Source organism: Desmodus rotundus, unplaced genomic scaffold (assembly GCF_022682495.2).
Source record: "Desmodus rotundus isolate HL8 unplaced genomic scaffold, HLdesRot8A.1 manual_scaffold_15, whole genome shotgun sequence".
NCBI classification, from domain to species: Eukaryota; Metazoa; Chordata; class Mammalia; order Chiroptera; family Phyllostomidae; genus Desmodus; species Desmodus rotundus.
In genome coordinates this window covers 948,680-968,236 of record NW_026527203.1, presented here as the reverse complement: position 1 = coordinate 968,236, position 19,557 = coordinate 948,680, and positions in this window count along the sequence as shown.

The window sequence follows — 19,557 nt, the reverse complement described above, 5'->3', positions numbered from 1 at the left end:
AGGCCGTTGTGCTCAGAACCCGCACCACAAGATTCTAGATCCTGACACACCGCATTCTAGAATGCAGTATCCAAGGCAACCGTATCCTTGGAAACCGTATCCTAGGAAACCGCTTATCTCAGGAGGCCATTGTGCTCAGAACCCGCACCACAAGATTCTAGATCCTGACACACCGCATTCTAGAATGCAGTAACCAAGGCAACCGTATCCTTGGAAACCGTATGCTAGGACACCGCTTATCTCAGGAGGCCATTGTGCTCAGAACCCGCACCACAAGATTCTAGATCCTGACACACCGAATTCTAGAATGCAGTATCCAAGGCAACCGTATCCTTGGAAACCGTATGCTAGGAAACCGCTTATCTCAGGAGGCCATTGTGCTCAGAACCCGCACCACAAGATTCTAGATCCTGACACACCGAATTCTAGAATGCAGTATCCAAGGCACCGTATCCTTGGAAACCGTATCCTAGGAAACGGCTTACCCTGGAGGCCATTGTGCTCAGAACCAGCAACACAAGATTCTAGATCCTGACACACCGCATTCTAGAATGCAGTATCCAAGGCAACCGTATCCTTGGAAACCGTATGCTAGGAAACCGCTTATCTCAAGAGGCCATTGTGCTCAGAACCCGCACCACAAGATTCTAGATCCTGACACACCGCATTCTAGAATGCAGTATCCAAGGCAACCGTATCCTTGGAAACCGTATCCTAGGAAACGGCTTATCTCAGGAGGCCATTGTGCTCAGAACCCGCACCACAAGATTCTAGATCCTGACACACCGAATTCTAGAATGCAGTATCCAAGGCAACCGTATCCTTGGAAACCGTATCCTAGGAAACCGCTTATCTCAGGAGGCCGTTGTGCTCAGAACCCGCACCACAAGATTCTAGATCCTGACACACCGCATTCCTGAATGCAGTAACCAAGGCAACCGTATCCTTGGAAACCGTATCCTAGGAAACCGCTTATCTCAGGAGGCCATTGTGCTCAGAACCCGCACCACAAGATTCTAGATCCTGACACACCGCATTCTAGAATGCAGTAACCAAGGCAACCGTATCCTTGGAAACCGTATCCTAGGAAACCGCTTATCTCAGGAGGCCGTTGTGCTCAGAACCCGCACCACAAGATTCTAGATCCTGACACACCGCATTCCTGAATGCAGTAACCAAGGCAACCGTATCCTTGGAAACCGTATCCTAGGAAACCGCTTATCTCAGGAGGCCATTGTGCTCATCACCCGCACCACAAGATTCTAGATCCTGACACACCTCATTCTAGAATGCAGTATCCAAGGCAACCGTATCCTTGGAAACCGTATCCAGGGAACCGCTTATCTCAGGAGGCCATTGTGCTCAGAACCCGCACCATAAGATTCTAGATCCTGACACACCGCATTCTAGAATGCAGTAACCAAGGCACCGTATCCTTGGAAACCGTATCCTAGGAAACGGCTTACCCTGGAGGCCATTGTGCTCAGCACCCGCACCACAAGATTCTAGATCCTGACACACCGCATTCTAGAATGCAGTATCCAAGGCAACCGTATCCTTGGAAACCGTATCCAGGGAACCGCTTATCTCAGGAGGCCATTGTGCTCAGAACCCGCACCACAAGATTCTAGATCCTGACACACCGCATTCTAGAATGCAGTATCCAAGGCAACCGTATCCTTGGAAACCGTATCCTAGGAAACGGCTTATCTCAGGAGGCCATTGTGCTCAGAACCCGCACCACAAGATTCTAGATCCTGACACACCGAATTCTAGAATGCAGTATCCAAGGCAACCGTATCCTTGGAAACCGTATCCTAGGAAACCGCTTATCTCAGGAGGCCGTTGTGCTCAGAACCCGCACCACAAGATTCTAGATCCTGACACACCGCATTCTAGAATGCAGTAACCAAGGCAACCGTATCCTTGGAACCCGTATCCTAGGAAACCGCTTATCTCAGGAGGCCGTTGTGCTCAGAACCCGCACCACAAGATTCTACATCCTGACACACCGCATTCTAGAATGCAGTAACCAAGACAACCGTATCCTTGGAAACCGTATCCTAGGAAACCGCTTATCTCAGGAGGCCGTTGTGCTCAGAACCCGCACCACAAGATTCTAGATCCTGACACACCGCATTCTAGAATGCAGTAACCAAGGCAACCGTATCCTTGGAAACCGTATCCTAGGAAACCGCTTATCTCAGGAGGCCGTTGTGCTCAGAACCCGCACCACAAGATTCTAGATCCTGACACACCACATTCTAGAATGCAGTAACCAAGGCACCGTATCCTTGGAAACCGTATCCTAGGAAGCGGCTTACTCTGGAGGCCATTGTGCTCAGAACCCGCACCACAAGATTCTAGATCCTGACACACCGCATTCTAGAATGCAGTATCCAAGGCAACCGTATCCTTGGAAACCGTATCCTAGGAAACCGCTTATCTCAGGAGGCCATTGTGCTCAGAACCCACACCACAAGATTCTAGATCCTGACACACCGCATTCTAGAATGCAGTATCCAAGGCAACCGTATCCTTGGAAACCGTATCCTAGGAAACTGCTTATCTCAGGAGGCCGTTGTGCTCAGAACCCGCACCACAAGATTCTAGATCCTGACACACCGCATTCTAGAATGCAGTAACCAAGGCACCGTATCCTTGGAAACCGTATCCTAGGAAGCGGCTTACTCTGGAGGCCATTGTGCTCAGAACCCGCACCACAAGATTCTAGATCCTGACACACCGCATTCTAGAATGCAGTATCCAAGGCAACCGTATCCTTGGAAACCGTATCCTAGGAAACCGCTTATCTCAGGAGGCCGTTGTGCTCAGAACCCGCACCACAAGATTCTAGATCCTGACACACCGCGTTCCTGAATGCAGTAACCAAGGCAACCGTATCCTTGGAAACCGTATCCTAGGAAACCGCTTATCTCAGGAGGCCATTGTGCTCAGCACCCGCACCACAAGATTCTAGATCCTGACACACGTCATTCTAGAATGCAGTATCCAAGGCAACCGTATCCTTGGAAACCGTATCCAGGGAACCGCTTATCTCAGGAGGCCATTGTGCTCAGAACCCGCACCACAAGATTCTAGATCCTGACACACCGAATTCTAGAATGCAGTAACCAAGGCACCGTATCCTTGGAAACCGTATCCTAGGAAACGGCTTACCCTGGAGGCCATTGTGCTCAGAACCCGCAACACAAGATTCTAGATCCTGACACACCGCATTCTAGAATGCAGTATCCAAGGCAACCGTATCCTTGGAAACCGTATGCTAGGAAACCGCTTATCTCAGGAGGCCATTGTGCTCAGAACCCGCACCACAAGATTCTAGATCCTGACACACCGCATTCTAGAATGCAGTATCCAAGGCAACCGTATCCTTGGAAACCGTATCCTAGGAAACGGCTTATCTCAGGAGGCCATTGTGCTCAGAACCCGCACCACAAGATTCTAGATCCTGACACACCGAATTCTAGAATGCAGTATCCAAGGCAACCGTATCCTTGGAAACCGTATCCTAGGAAACCGCTTATCTCAGGAGGCCGTTGTGCTCAGAATTCGCACCACAAGATTCTAGATCCTGATACACCGCATTCTAGAATGCAGTATCCAAGGCAACCGTATCCTTGGAAACCGTATCCTAGGAAACCGCTTATCTCAGGTGGCCGTTGTGCTCAGAACCCGCACCACAAGATTCTAGATCCTGACACACCGCATTCTAGAATGCAGTATCCAAGGCAACCGTATCCTTGGAAACCGTATCCTAGGAAACCGCTTATCTCAGGAGGCCGTTGTGCTCAGAACCCGCACCACAAGATTCTAGATCCTGACACACCGCATTCTAGAATGCAGTAACCAAGGCAACCGTATCCTTGGAAACCGTATCCTAGGAAACCGCTTATCTCAGGAGGCCGTTGTGCTCAGAACCCGCACCACAAGATTCTAGATCCTGACACACCGCATTCTAGAATGCAGTAACCAAGGCAACCGTATCCTTGGAAACCGTATCCTAGGAAACCGCTTATCTCAGGAGGCCGTTGTGCTCAGAACCCGCACCACAAGATTCTAGATCCTGACACACCGCATTCTAGAATGCAGTAACCAAGGCAACCGTATCCTTGGAAACCGTATCCTAGGAAACCGCTTATCTCAGGAGGCCGTTGTGCTCAGAACCCGCACCACAAGATTCTAGATCCTGACACACCACATTCTAGAATGCAGTAACCAAGGCACCGTATCCTTGGAAACCGTATCCTAGGAAGCGGCTTACTCTGGAGGCCATTGTGCTCAGAACCCGCACCACAAGATTCTAGATCCTGACACACCGCATTCTAGAATGCAGTATCCAAGGCAACCGTATCCTTGGAAACCGTATCCTAGGAAACCGCTTATCTCAGGAGGCCATTGTGCTCAGAACCCGCACCACAAGATTCTAGATCCTGACACACCGCATTCTAGAATGCAGTATCCAAGGCAACCGTATCCTTGGAAACCGTATCCTAGGAAACTGCTTATCTCAGGAGGCCGTTGTGCTCAGAACCCGCACCACAAGATTCTAGATCCTGACACACCGCATTCTAGAATGCAGTAACCAAGGCACCGTATCCTTGGAAACCGAATCCTAGGAAGCGGCTTACTCTGGAGGCCATTGTGCTCAGAACCCGCACCACAAGATTCTAGATCCTGACACACCGCATTCTAGAATGCAGTATCCAAGGCAACCGTATCCTTGGAAACCGTATCCTAGGAAACCGCTTATCTCAGGAGGCCGTTGTGCTCAGAACCCGCACCACAAGATTCTAGATCCTGACACACCGCGTTCCTGAATGCAGTAACCAAGGCAACCGTATCCTTGGAAACCGTATCCTAGGAAACCGCTTATCTCAGGAGGCCATTGTGCTCAGCACCCGCACCACAAGATTCTAGATCCTGACACACCGCATTCTAGAATGCAGTATCCAAGGCAACCGTATCCTTGGAAACCGTATCCAGGGAACCGCTTATCTCAGGAGGCCATTGTGCTCAGAACCCGCACCACAAGATTCTAGATCCTGACACACCGCATTCTAGAATGCAGTAACCAAGGCACCGTATCCTTGGAAACCGTATCCTAGGAAACGGCTTACCCTGGAGGCCATTGTGCTCAGAACCCGCAACACAAGATTCTAGATCCTGACACACCGCATTCTAGAATGCAGTATCCAAGGCAACCGTATCCTTGGAAACCGTATGCTAGGAAACCGCTTATCTCAGGAGGCCATTGTGCTCAGAACCCGCACCACAAGATTCTAGATCCTGACACACCGCATTCTAGAATGCAGTATCCAAGGCAACCGTATCCTTGGAAACCGTATCCTAGGAAACGGCTTATCTCAGGAGGCCATTGTGCTCAGAACCCGCACCACAAGATTCTAGATCCTGACACACCGAATTCTAGAATGCAGTATCCAAGGCAACCGTATCCTTGGAAACCGTATCCTAGGAAACCGCTTACCTCAGGAGGCCGTTGTGGTCAGAACCCGCACCACAAGATTCTAGATCCTGATACACCGCATTCTAGAATGCAGTATCCAAGGCAACCGTATCCTTGGAAACCGTATCCTAGGAAACCGCTTATCTCAGGTGGCCGTTGTGCTCAGAACCCGCACCACAAGATTCTAGATCCTGACACACCGCATTCTAGAATGCAGTAACCAAGGCAACCGTATCCTTGGAAACCGTATCCTAGGAAACCGCTTATCTCAGGAGGCCGTTGTGCTCAGAACCCGCACCACAAGATTCTAGATCCTGACACACCACATTCTAGAATGCAGTAACCAAGGCACCGTATCCTTGGAAACCGTATCCTAGGAAGCGGCTTACTCTGGAGGCCATTGTGCTCAGAACCCGCACCACAAGATTCTAGATCCTGACACACCGCATTCTAGAATGCAGTATCCAAGGCAACCGTATCCTTGGAAACCGTATACTAGGAAACCGCTTATCTCAGGCGGCCATTGTGCTCAGAACCCACACCACAAGATTCTAGATCCTGACACACCGCATTCTAGAATGCAGTATCCAAGGCAACCGTATCCTTGGAAACCGTATCCTAGGAAACTGCTTATCTCAGGAGGCCGTTGTGCTCAGAACCCGCACCACAAGATTCTAGATCCTGACACACCGCATTCTAGAATGCAGTAACCAAGGCACCGTATCCTTGGAAACCGTATCCTAGGAAGCGGCTTACTCTGGAGGCCATTGTGCTCAGAACCCGCACCACAAGATTCTAGATCCTGACACACCGCGTTCCTGAATGCAGTAACCAAGGCAACCGTATCCTTGGAAACCGTATCCTAGGAAACCGCTTATCTCAGGAGGCCATTGTGCTCAGCACCCGCACCACAAGATTCTAGATCCTGACACACGGCATTCTAGAATGCAGTATCCAAGGCAACCGTATCCTTGGAAACCGTATCCAGGGAACCGCTTATCTCAGGAGGCCATTGTGCTCAGAACCCGCACCACAAGATTCTAGATCCTGACACACCGCATTCTAGAATGCAGTAACCAAGGCACCGTATCCTTGGAAACCGTATCCTAGGAAACGGCTTACCCTGGAGGCCATTGTGCTCAGAACCCGCAACACAAGATTCTAGATCCTGACACACCGCATTCTAGAATGCAGTATCCAAGGCAACCGTATCCTTGGAAACCGTATGCTAGGAAACCGCTTATCTCAGGAGGCCATTGTGCTCAGAACCCGCACCACAAGATTCTAGATCCTGACACACCGCATTCTAGAATGCAGTATCCAAGGCAACCGTATCCTTGGAAACCGTATCCTAGGAAACGGCTTATCTCAGGAGGCCATTGTGCTCAGAACCCGCACCACAAGATTCTAGATCCTGACACACCGAATTCTAGAATGCAGTATCCAAGGCAACCGTATCCTTGGAAACCGTATCCTAGGAAACCGCTTATCTCAGGAGGCCGTTGTGCTCAGAACCCGCACCACAAGATTCTAGATCCTGATACACCGCATTCTAGAATGCAGTATCCAAGGCAACCGTATCCTTGGAAACCGTATCCTAGGAAACCGCTTATCTCAGGTGGCCGTTGTGCTCAGAACCCGCACCACAAGATTCTAGATCCTGACACACCGCATTCTAGAATGCAGTATCCAAGGCAACCGTATCCTTGGAAACCGTATCCTAGGAAACCGCTTATCTCAGGAGGCCGTTGTGCTCAGAACCCGCACCACAAGATTCTAGATCCTGACACACCGCATTCTAGAATGCAGTAACCAAGGCAACCGTATCCTTGGAAACCGTATCCTAGGAAACCGCTTATCTCAGGAGGCCGTTGTGCTCAGAACCCGCACCACAAGATTCTAGATCCTGACACACCGCATTCTAGAATGCAGTAACCAAGGCAACCGTATCCTTGGAAACCGTATCCTAGGAAACCGCTTATCTCAGGAGGCCGTTGTGCTCAGAACCCGCACCACAAGATTCTAGATCCTGACACACCGCATTCTAGAATGCAGTAACCAAGGCAACCGTATCCTTGGAAACCGTATCCTAGGAAACCGCTTATCTCAGGAGGCCGTTGTGCTCAGAACCCGCACCACAAGATTCTAGATCCTGACACACCACATTCTAGAATGCAGTAACCAAGGCACCGTATCCTTGGAAACCGTATCCTAGGAAGCGGCTTACTCTGGAGGCCATTGTGCTCAGAACCCGCACCACAAGATTCTAGATCCTGACACACCGCATTCTAGAATGCAGTATCCAAGGCAACCGTATCCTTGGAAACCGTATCCTAGGAAACCGCTTATCTCAGGAGGCCATTGTGCTCAGAACCCGCACCACAAGATTCTAGATCCTGACACACCGCATTCTAGAATGCAGTATCCAAGGCAACCGTATCCTTGGAAACCGTATCCTAGGAAACTGCTTATCTCAGGAGGCCGTTGTGCTCAGAACCCGCACCACAAGATTCTAGATCCTGACACACCGCATTCTAGAATGCAGTAACCAAGGCACCGTATCCTTGGAAACCGAATCCTAGGAAGCGGCTTACTCTGGAGGCCATTGTGCTCAGAACCCGCACCACAAGATTCTAGATCCTGACACACCGCATTCTAGAATGCAGTATCCAAGGCAACCGTATCCTTGGAAACCGTATCCTAGGAAACCGCTTATCTCAGGAGGCCGTTGTGCTCAGAACCCGCACCACAAGATTCTAGATCCTGACACACCGCATTCTAGAATGCAGTAACCAAGGCACCGTATCCTTGGAAACCGTATCCTAGGAAACCGCTTATCTCAGGAGGCCATTGTGCTCAGCACCCGCACCACAAGATTCTAGATCCTGACACACCGCATTCTAGAATGCAGTATCCAAGGCAACCGTATCCTTGGAAACCGTATCCAGGGAACCGCTTATCTCAGGAGGCCATTGTGCTCAGAACCCGCACCACAAGATTCTAGATCCTGACACACCGCATTCTAGAATGCAGTAACCAAGGCACCGTATCCTTGGAAACCGTATCCTAGGAAACGGCTTACCCTGGAGGCCATTGTGCTCAGAACCCGCACCACAAGATTCTAGATCCTGACACACCGCATTCTAGAATGCAGTATCCAAGGCAACCGTATCCTTGGAAACCGTATCCTAGGAAACCGCTTATCTCAGGAGGCCATTGTGCTCAGAACCCGCACCACAAGATTCTAGATCCTGACACACCGCATTCTAGAATGCAGTATCCAAGGCAACCGTATCCTTGGAAACCGTATCCTAGGAAACTGCTTATCTCAGGAGGCCGTTGTGCTCAGAACCCGCACCACAAGATTCTAGATCCTGACACACCGCATTCTAGAATGCAGTAACCAAGGCACCGTATCCTTGGAAACCGAATCCTAGGAAGCGGCTTACTCTGGAGGCCATTGTGCTCAGAACCCGCACCACAAGATTCTAGATCCTGACACACCGCATTCTAGAATGCAGTATCCAAGGCAACCGTATCCTTGGAAACCGTATCCTAGGAAACCGCTTATCTCAGGAGGCCGTTGTGCTCAGAACCCGCACCACAAGATTCTAGATCCTGACACACCGCGTTCCTGAATGCAGTAACCAAGGCAACCGTATCCTTGGAAACCGTATCCTAGGAAACCGCTTATCTCAGGAGGCCATTGTGCTCAGCACCCGCACCACAAGATTCTAGATCCTGACACACCGCATTCTAGAATGCAGTATCCAAGGCAACCGTATCCTTGGAAACCGTATCCAGGGAACCGCTTATCTCAGGAGGCCATTGTGCTCAGAACCCGCACCACAAGATTCTAGATCCTGACACACCGCATTCTAGAATGCAGTAACCAAGGCACCGTATCCTTGGAAACCGTATCCTAGGAAACGGCTTACCCTGGAGGCCATTGTGCTCAGAACCCGCAACACAAGATTCTAGATCCTGACACACCGCATTCTAGAATGCAGTATCCAAGGCAACCGTATCCTTGGAAACCGTATGCTAGGAAACCGCTTATCTCAGGAGGCCATTGTGCTCAGAACCCGCACCACAAGATTCTAGATCCTGACACACCGCATTCTAGAATGCAGTATCCAAGGCAACCGTATCCTTGGAAACCGTATCCTAGGAAACGGCTTATCTCAGGAGGCCATTGTGCTCAGAACCCGCACCACAAGATTCTAGATCCTGACACACCGAATTCTAGAATGCAGTATCCAAGGCAACCGTATCCTTGGAAACCGTATCCTAGGAAACCGCTTACCTCAGGAGGCCGTTGTGGTCAGAACCCGCACCACAAGATTCTAGATCCTGATACACCGCATTCTAGAATGCAGTATCCAAGGCAACCGTATCCTTGGAAACCGTATCCTAGGAAACCGCTTATCTCAGGTGGCCGTTGTGCTCAGAACCCGCACCACAAGATTCTAGATCCTGACACACCGCATTCTAGAATGCAGTATCCAAGGCAACCGTATCCTTGGAAACCGTATCCTAGGAAACCGCTTATCTCAGGAGGCCGTTGTGCTCAGAACCCGCACCACAAGATTCTAGATCCTGACACACCGCATTCTAGAATGCAGTAACCAAGGCAACCGTATCCTTGGAAACCGTATCCTAGGAAACCGCTTATCTCAGGAGGCCGTTGTGCTCAGAACCCGCACCACAAGATTCTAGATCCTGACACACCACATTCTAGAATGCAGTAACCAAGGCAACCGTATCCTTGGAAACCGTATCCTAGGAAACCGCTTATCTCAGGAGGCCGTTGTGCTAAGAACCCGCACCACAAGATTCTAGATCCTGACACACCGCATTCTAGAATGCAGTAACCAAGGCAACCGTATCCTTGGAAACCGTATCCTAGGAAACCGCTTATCTCAGGAGGCCATTGTGCTCAGAACCCGCACCACAAGATTCTAGATCCTGACACACCGCATTCTAGAATGCAGTAACCAAGGCACCGTATCCTTGGAAACCGTATCCTAGGAAACCGCTTATCTCAGGAGGCCGTTGTGCTCAGAACCGGCACCACAAGATTCTAGATCCTGACACACCGCATTCTAGAATGCAGTAACCAAGGCAACCGTATCCTTGGAAACCGTATCCTAGGAAACCGCTTATCTCAGGAGGCCGTTGTGCTCAGAATCGGCACCACAAGATTCTAGATCCTGACACACCGCATTCTAGAATGCAGTAACCAAGGCAACCGTATCCTTGGAAACCGTATCCTAGGAAACCGCTTATCTCAGGAGGCCGGTGTGCACAGAACCCGGCGCACAAGATTATAGATCCTGAACTCCACAATCTAGAAAGCCGTATGCAAGGCAACCGTATCCTTGAGGACCGAATCCTAGTAAACCGCGTATCCCTGGAGACCATTGTGCTCAGATCCTGTCCCACAAGATTCTAGACCCTGACACACCACTTTCTAGAATGCAGTATCCAAGGCAACCGTATCCTTGGAAACCGAATCCTAGGAACCCGCTTATATCTGTAGACCATTGTCCTTAGAACCCATCTCTCAAGATTCTAGATTCTGACACACCACATTCTAGAATGCAGAATAAGAGGCAACCGTATCCTTGGAAACCGTATCCTAGGAAACCGCTTATATCTGGAGGCCATTGTGCTCAGAACCCGCAGCACCATATTCTAGATCCTGACACAACACATTATAGTACCCAGTATCCAAGGAAACCGTATCCTTGGAAACCGTATCCTAGGAAACCCCTTATATCTGGGGCCATTTTGCTCAGAACCAGCCCCACAAGATTCTAGATCCTGACACACCGCATTCTAGAATGCAGTATCCAAGGCTACCGTATCCTTAGAAACCGTATCCTAGAAAACCGCTTATCTCAGGAGGCCGTTGTGCTCAGAACCAGCCCCAAAAGATTCTAGATCCTAACACACCGCATTCTAGAATGCAGTATCCAAGGCAACCATATCCTTGGAAACCGTATCCAGGGAACCGCTTATCTCAGGAGGCCATTGTGCTCAGAACCCGCACCACAAGATTCTAGATCCAGACACACCGCATTCTAGAATGCAGTAACCAAGGCACCGTATCCTTGGAAACCGTATCCTAGGAAACGGCTTATCTCAGGAGGCCGTTTGCTCAGAACCCGCACCGCAAGATTCTAGATCCTGACACACCGCATTCTAGAATGCAGTAACCAAGGCAACCGTATGCTTGGAAACCGTATCCTAGGAAACCGCTTATCTCAGGAGGCCGTTGTGCTCAGAACCTGCACCACAAGATTCTAGATCCTGACACACCGCATTCTAGAATGCAGTAACCAAGGCAACCGTATCCTTGGAACCCGTATCCTATGAAACCGCTTATCTCAGGAGGCCGTTGTGCTCAGAACCCGCACCACAAGATTCTAGATCCTTACAAACCGCATTCTCGAATGCAGTAACCAAGGCAACGGTATCCTTGGAAGCCGTATCCTTGGAAACCGCTTATCTCAGGAGGCCGTTGTGCTCAGAACCCGCACCACAAGATTCTAGATCCTGACACACCACATTCTAGAATGCAGTAACCAAGGCACCGTATCCTTGGAAACGGTATCCTAGGAAGCGGCTTACTCTGGAGGCCATTGTGCTCAGAACCCGCAACACAAGATTCTAGATCCTGACACACCGCATTCTAGAATGCAGTATCCAAGGCAACCGTATCCTTGGAAACCGTATCCTAGGAAACCGCTTATCTCAGGAGGCCGTTGTGCTCAGAACCCGCACCACAAGATTCTAGATCCTGACACACCGCATTCTAGAATGCAGTAACCAAGGCAACCGTATCCTTGGAAACCGTATCCTAGGAAACCGCTTATCTCAGGAGGCCATTGTGCTCAGAACTCGCACCACAAGATTCTAGATCCTGACACACCGCATTCTAGAATGCAGTAACCAAGGCACCGTATCCTTGGAAACCGTATCCTAGGAAACCGCTTATCTCAGGAGGCCGTTGTGCTCAGAACCGGCACCACCAGATTCTAGATCCTGACACACCGCATTCTAGAATGCAGTAACCAAGGCAACCGTATCCTTGGAAACCGTATCCTAGGAAACCGCTTATCTCAGGAGGCCGTTGTGCTCAGAATCGGCACCACAAGATTCTAGATCCTGACACACCGCATTCTAGAATGCAGTAACCAAGGCAACCGTATCCTTGGAACCCGTATCCTAGGAAACCGCTTATCTCAGGAGGCCGTTGTGCTCAGAACCCCCACCTCAAGATTCTAGATCCTGACACACCGCATTCTCGAATGCAGTAACCAAGGCAACCGTATCCTTGGAAACCGTATCTTAGGAAATCGCTTATCTCAGGAGGCCGTTGTGCTCAGAACCCGCACCACAAGATTCTAGATCCTGACACACCGCATTCTCGAATGCAGTAACCAAGGCAACCGTATCCTTGGAAACCGTATCCTTGGAAACCGCTTATCTCAGGAGGCCGTTGTGCTCAGAACCCGCACCACAAGATTCTAGATCCTGACACACCACATTCTAGAATGCAGTAACCAAGGCACCGTATCCTTGGAAACCGTATCCTAGGAAGCGGCTTACTCTGGAGGCCATTGTGCTCAGAACCCGCAACACAAGATTCTAGATCCTGACACACCGCATTCTAATATGCAGTATCCAAGGCAAGCGTATCCTTGGAAACTGTATCCTAGGAAACCGCTTATCTCAGGAGGCCGCTGTGCTCAGAACCCGCACCACAAGATTCTAGATCCTGACACACCGCATTCCAGAATGCAGTAACGAAGGCAACCGTATCCTTGGAAACCGTATCCTAGGAAACCGCTTATCTCAGGAGGCCATTTTGCTCAGAACCCGCACCACAAGATTCTAGATCCTGACACACCGCATTCTAGAATGCAGTAACTAAGGCACCGTATCCTTGGAAACCGTATCCTAGGAAACGGCTTACCCTGGAGGCCATTGTGCTCAGAACCCGCAACACAAGATTCTAGATCCTGACACACCGCATTCTAGAATGCAGTATCCAAGGCAACCGTATCCTTGGAAACCGTATCCTAGGAAAGCGCTTATCCCAGGAGGCCATTGTGCTCAGAACCCGCACCACAAGATTCTATATCCTGACACACCGCATTCTAGAATGCAGTATCCAAGGCAACCGTATCCTTGGAAACCGTATCCTAGGAAACCGCTTATCTCAGGAGGCCGTTGTGCTCAGAACCCGCAACACAAGATTCTAGATCCTGACACACCGCATTCTAGAATGCAGTATCCAAGGCAACCGTATCCTTGGAAACCGTATCCTAGGAAACCGCTTATCTCAGGAGGCCGTTGTGCTCATAACCGGCACCACGAGATTCTAGATCCTGACACACCGCATTCTAGAATGCAGTAACCAAGGCAACCGTATCCTTGGAAACCGTATCCTGGGAAACCGCTTATCTCAGGAGGCCGTTGTGCTCAGAACCCGCACCACAAGATTCTAGATCCTGACACACCGCATTCTAGAATGCAGTAACCAAGGCAACCGTATCCTTGGAAACCGTATCCTAGGAAACCGCTTATCTCAGGAGGCCGTTGTGCTCAGAACCCGCACCACAAGATTCTAGATCCTGACACACCGCATTCTAGAATGCAGTAACCAAGGCAACCGTATCCTTGGAAACCGTATCCTAGGAAACCGCGTATCTCAGGAGGCCGTTGTGCTCAGAACCCGCACCACAAGATTCTAGATCCTGACACACCGCATTCTAGAATGCAGTATCCAAGGCAACCGTATCCTTGGAAACCGTATCGAGGGAACCGCTTATCTCAGGAGGCCATTGTGCTCAGAACCCGCACCACAAGATTCTAGATCCTGACACACCGCATTCTAGAATGCAGTAACCAAGGCACCGTATCCTTGGAAACCGTATCCTAGGAAACGGCTTACCCTGGAGGCCATTGTGCTCAGAACCCGCAACACAAGATTCTAGATCCTGACACACCGCATTCTAGAATGCAGTATCCAAGGCAACCGTATCCTTGGAAACCGTATCCTAGGAAACCGCTTATCTCAGGAGGCCGTTGTGCTCAGAACCCGCACCACAAGATTCTAGATCCTGACACACCGCATTCTAGAATGCAGTAACCAAGGCAACCGTATCCTTGGAACCCGTATCCTAGGAAACCGCTTATCTCAGGAGGCCGTTGTGCTCAGAACCCGCACCACAAGATTCTAGATCCTGACACACCGCATTCTAGAATGCAGTAACCAAGGCAACCGTATCCTTGGAAACCGTATCCTAGGAAACCGCTTATCTCAGGAGGCCGTTGTGCTCAGAACCCGCACCACAAGATTCTAGATCCTGACACACCACATTCTAGAATGCAGTAACCAATCACCGTATTCTTGGAAACCGTATCCTAGGAAGCGGCTTACTCTGGAGGCCATTGTGCTCAGAACCCGCACCACAAGATTCTAGATCCTGACACACCGCATTCTAGAATGCAGTATCCACGGCAACCGTATCCTTGGAAACCGTATCCTAGGAAACCGCTTATCTCAGGAGGCCATTGTGCTCAGAACCCGCACCACAAGATTCTAGATCCTGACACACCGCATTCTAGAATGCAGTATCCAAGGCAACCGTATCCTTGGAAACCGTATCCTAGGAAACCGCTTATCTCAGGAGGCCATTGTGCTCAGAACCCGCACCACAAAATTCTAGATACTGACACACCGCATTCTAGAATGCAGTATCCAAGGCAACCGTATCCTTGGAAACCGTATCCTAGGAAACCGCTTATCTCAGGAGGCCATTGTGCTCAGAACCCGCACCACAAGATTCTAGATCCTGACACACCGCATTCTAGAATGCAGTAACCAAGGCACCGTATACTTGGAAACCGTATCCTAGGAAACGGCTTACTCTGGAGGCCATTGTGCTCAGAACCCGCAACACAAGATTCTAGATCCTGACACACCACATTCTAGAATGCAGTATCCAAGGCAACCGTATACTTGGAAACCGTATCCTAGGAACCCGCTTATCTCAGGAGGCCATTGTGCTCAGAACCCGCACCACAAGATTCTAGATCCTGACACAGCGCATTCTAGAATGCAGTATCCAAGGCAACCGTATCCTTGGAAACCGTATCCTAGGAAACCGCTTATCTCAAGAGGCCGTTGTGCTCATAACCGGCACCACGAGATTCTAGATCCTGACACACCGCATTCTAGAATGCAGTAACCAAGGCAACCGTATCCTTGGAAACCGTATCCTAGGAAACCGCTTATCTCAGGAGGCCGTTGTGCTCAGAACCCGCACCACAAGATTCTAGATCCTGACACACCGCATTCTAGAATGCAGTAACCAAGGCACTGTATCCTTGGAAACCGTATCCTAGGAAACGGCTTACTCTGGAGGCCATTGTGCTCAGAACCCGCAACACAAGATTCTAGATCCTGACACACCGCATTCTAGAATGCAGTATCCAAGGCAACCGTATCCTTGGAAACCGTATCCTAGGAAACGGCTTATCTCAGGAGGCCATTGTGCTCAGAACCCGCACCACAAGATTCTAGATCCTGACACACCGAATTCTAGAATGCAGTATCCAAGGCAACCGTATCCTTGGAAACCGTATCCTAGGAAACCGCTTATCTCAGGAGGCCGTTGTGCTCAGAACCCGCACCACAAGATTCTAGATCCTGATACACCGCATTCTAGAATGCAGCATCCAAGGCAACCGTATCCTTGGAAACCGTATCCTAGGAAACCGCTTATCTCAGGAGGCCATTGTGCTCAGAACCCGCACCACAAGATTCTAGATCCTGACACACCGCATTCTAGAATGCAGTAACCAAGGCAACCGTATCCTTGGAAACCGTATGCTAGGAAACCGCTTATCTCAGGAGGCCATTGTGCTCAGAACCCGCACCACAAGATTCTAGATCCTGACACACCGAATTCTAGAATGCAGTATCCAAGGCAACCGTATCCTTGGAAACCGTATGCTAGGAAACCGCTTATCTCAGGAGGCCATTGTGCTCAGAACCCGCACCACAAGATTCTAGATCCTGACACACCGCATTCTAGAATGCAGTATCCAAGGCAACCGTATCCTTGGAAACCGTATCCTAGGAAACCGCTTATCTCAGGAGGCCATTGTGCTCAGAACCCGCACCACAAGATTCTATATCCTGACACACCGCATTCTAGAATGCAGTATCCAAGGCAACCGTATCCTTGGAAACCGTATCCTAGGAAACCGCTTATCTCAGGAGGCCGTTGTGCTCATAACCGGCACCACGAGATTCTAGATCCTGACACACCGCATTCTAGAATGCAGTAACCAAGGCAACCGTATCCTTGGAAACCGTATCCTGGGAAACCGCTTATCTCAGGAGGCCGTTGTGCTCAGAACCCGCACCACAAATTCTAGATCCTGACACACCGCATTCTAGAATGCAGTATCCAAGGCAACCGTATCCTTGGAAACCGTATCGAGGGAACCGCTTATCTCAGGAGGCCATTGTGCTCAGAACCCGCACCACAAGATTCTAGATCCTGACACACCGCATTCTAGAATGCAGTAACCAAGGCACCGTATCCTTGGAAACCGTATCCTAGGAAACGGCTTACCCTGGAGGCCATTGTGCTCAGAACCCGCAACACAAGATTCTAGATCCTGACACACCGCATTCTAGAATGCAGTATCCAAGGCAACCGTATCCTTGGAAACCGTATCCTAGGAAACCGCTTATCTCAGGAGGCCGTTGTGCTCAGAACCCGCACCACAAGATTCTAGATCCTGACACACCGCATTCTAGAATGCAGTAACCAAGGCAACCGTATCCTTGGAACCCGTATCCTAGGAAACCGCTTATCTCAGGAGGCCGTTGTGCGCAGAATCGGCACCACAAGATTCTAGATCCTGACACACCGCATTCTCGAATGCAGTAACCAAGGCAACCGTATCCTTGGAACCCGTATCCTAGGAAACCGCTTATCTCAGGAGGCCGTTGTGCTCAGAACCCGCACCTCAAGATTCTAGATCCTGACACACCGCATTCTCGAATGCAGTAACCAAGGCAACTGTATCCTTGGAAACCGTATCTTAGGAAATCGCTTATCTCAGGAGGCCGTTGTGCTCAGAACCCGCACCACAAGATTCTAGATCCTGACACACCGCATTCTCGAATGCAGTAACCAAGGCACCGTATCCTTGGAAACCGTATCCTAGGAAGCGGCTTACTCTGGAGGCCATTGTGCTCAGAACCCGCAACACAAGATTCTAGATCCTGACACACCGCATTCTAATATGCAGTATCCAAGGCAAGCGTATCCTTGGAAACTGTATCCTACGAAACCGCTTATCTCAGGAGGCCGCTGTGCTCAGAACCCGCACCACAAGATTCTAGATCCTGACACACCGCATTCCAGAATGCAGTAACGAAGGCAACCGTATCCTTGGAAACCGTATCCTAGGAAACCGCTTATCTCAGGAGGCCATTTTGCTCAGAACCCGCACCACAAGATTCTAGATCCTGACACACCGCATTCTAGAATGCAGTAACCAAGGCACCGTATCCTTGGAAACCGTATCCTAGGAAACGGCTTACCCTGGAGGCCATTGTGCTCAGAACCCGCAACACAAGATTCTAGATCCTGACACACCGCATTCTAGAATGCAGTATCCAAGGCAACCGTATCCTTGGAAACCGTATCCTAGGAAACCGCTTATCTCAGGAGGCCATTGTGCTCAGAACCCGCACCACAAGATTCTATATCCTGACACACCGCATTCTAGAATGCAGTATCCAAGGCAACCGTATCCTTGGAAACCGTATCCTAGGAAACCGCTTATCTCAGGAGGCCGTTGTGCTCAGAACCCGCAACACAAGATTCTAGATCCTGACACACCGCATTCTAGAATGCAGTATCCAAGGCAACCGTATCCTTGGAAACCGTATCCTAGGAAACCGCTTATCTCAGGAGGCCGTTGTGCTCATAACCGGCACCACGAGATTCTAGATCCAGACACACCGCATTCTAGAATGCAGTAACCAAGGCAACCGTATCCTTGGAAACCGTATCCTGGGAAACCGCTTATCTCAGGAGGCCGTTGTGCTCAGAACCCGCACCACAAGATTCTAGATCCTGACACACCGCATTCTAGAATGCAGTAACCAAGGCAACCGTATCCTTGGAAACCGTATCCTAGGAAACCGCTTATCTCAGGAGGCCGTTGTGCTCAGAACCCGCACCACAAGATTCTAGATCCTGACACACCGCATTCTAGAATGCAGTAACCAAGGCAACCGTATCCTTGGAAACCGTATCCTAGGAAACCTCGTATCTCAGGAGGCCGTTGTGCTCAGAACCCGCACCACAAGATTCTAGATCCTGACACAGCGCATTCTAGAATGCAGTATCCAAGGCAACCGTATCCTTGGAAACCGTATCGAGGGAACCGCTTATCTCAGGAGGCCATTGTGCTCAGAACCCGCACCACAAGATTCTAGATCCTGACACACCGCATTCTAGAATGCAGTAACCAAGGCACCGTATCCTTGGAAACAGTATCCTAGGAAACGGCTTACCCTGGAGGCCATTGTGCTCAGAACCCGCAACACAAGATTCTAGATCCTGACACACCGCATTCTAGAATGCAGTATCCAAGGCAACCGTATCCTTGGAAACCGTATCCTAGGAAACCGCTTATCTCAGGAGGCCGTTGTGCTCAGAACCCGCACCACAAGATTCTAGATCCTGACACACCGCATTCTAGAATGCAGTAACCAAGGCAACCGTATCCTTGGAACCCGTATCCTAGGAAACCGCTTATCTCAGGAGGCCGTTGTGCTCAGAACCCGCATCACAAGATTCTAGATCCTGACACACCGCATTCTAGAATGCAGTAACCAAGGCAACCGTATCCTTGGAAACCGTATCCTAGGAAACCGCTTATCTCAGGAGGCCGTTGTGCTCAGAACCCGCACCACAAGATTCTAGATCCTGACACACCACATTCTAGAATGCAGTAACCAA